Source organism: Pseudomyrmex gracilis, unplaced genomic scaffold, assembly GCF_002006095.1.
Source record: "Pseudomyrmex gracilis isolate BER0280 unplaced genomic scaffold, ASM200609v1 scaffold_739, whole genome shotgun sequence".
Lineage (NCBI taxonomy): Eukaryota > Metazoa > Arthropoda > Insecta > Hymenoptera > Formicidae > Pseudomyrmex > Pseudomyrmex gracilis.
Genome location: NW_018021323.1, coordinates 42,596 through 43,890, shown reverse-complemented (window position 1 = coordinate 43,890; position 1,295 = coordinate 42,596).

Here is a 1,295-nt window from a genome sequence, read left to right as displayed (position 1 = left end):
GTAAGTAAACGTCATTAACATGACGTCATTTTTGACGAGACAAACTCACGTCGTCATTACGTTAATATCACGTCATAAACTAACGTCGAACTGGTCAAAAACTGACTTTATATTAACGTCATTATAACGTCAGCTGGTTGCCTGGGTCAAAAATAAAAACTAGTAAGGCAATATTATAATAGTTATGTTTATATATAAATATATACATATATAGTTGTATATGTATTTAAAAATTTCACAAAATAATGATACTAACTAATAATGTGTGTGTATGTGCATGAAAAGATAAGAAGAATGACACAAACAATTATTTTATATAATTTTGAACCAGTTACGCTAGATTTTATTTTATAAGGTTGCCCTTAAAAATGTTCTTCTGTCAAAGATATATTTATGGTTCTGACAAGAACCGTGTAATGTGACTTTGTAAAATATTTTTTGTGGCTCTGATAAGAGCCGTTAAGCGTAATTCGTGATGACATGATATTCAGTTTTTCATGACTGAGCAAAAGTATTGGGCCATCATCTGGCTTTTGCTCCTCACGCGCAGAGGCGTGCGCCATATATGCAAAATTGCAAAGAAAAAGAAGAAGTATAGGGCTTTCTACAATAAGATATTAGTAATAAATCAGAAGTCAGAAGCAAGAAATTGACCAATCACAGTCAAATCACAGAAGAATAATCGATTGTGATTAGTCAATTTCTTGCTTCTGACTTCTGATTTATTACTAATATCTTATTGTAGAAGGCCCTTTAAGTATATATAATTTTATGTGTGATGGCCTTTATGCGTAATGCGTTATGCAAAAGTCTGTCCTTCGGCCTTAAGAAAAATTTTCTGTAACTAAGATAATTCTATTTTACAAAAAAATAATGTTATCTAAATAAGGTAATTTTCTCTATAATACGATAATTTTGTCTTAAATAAAATAATTTTATGTTAAGAAAAATGATTTTATTTTAAATAAGATGTTTTTATCTTACAAAAATAATTTTATCTTAAAAAAGATGATTTTATTTTATAAAAGATGATTTTATCTTAAATAAGATGTTTTTATCTTAAAAAAGATAATTTTAGCTTAAAAAAAATGATTTTATCTTATAAAATATAATTTTATCTTAAATAAAAAGTTTTTATCTTAACCCTCGGAGAACACACTGGGTCAATTTGACCCTGTTCGTCGACTTTGATCAAAATATTTTTAAAGCCGTTTTGAAATCTGCAAGCCCGAGGTTCTCAGGTAGTAGTTTAGAGTCTTAACTATAAGTAGAAACCGCTTTTTGTGTGAAGTGAA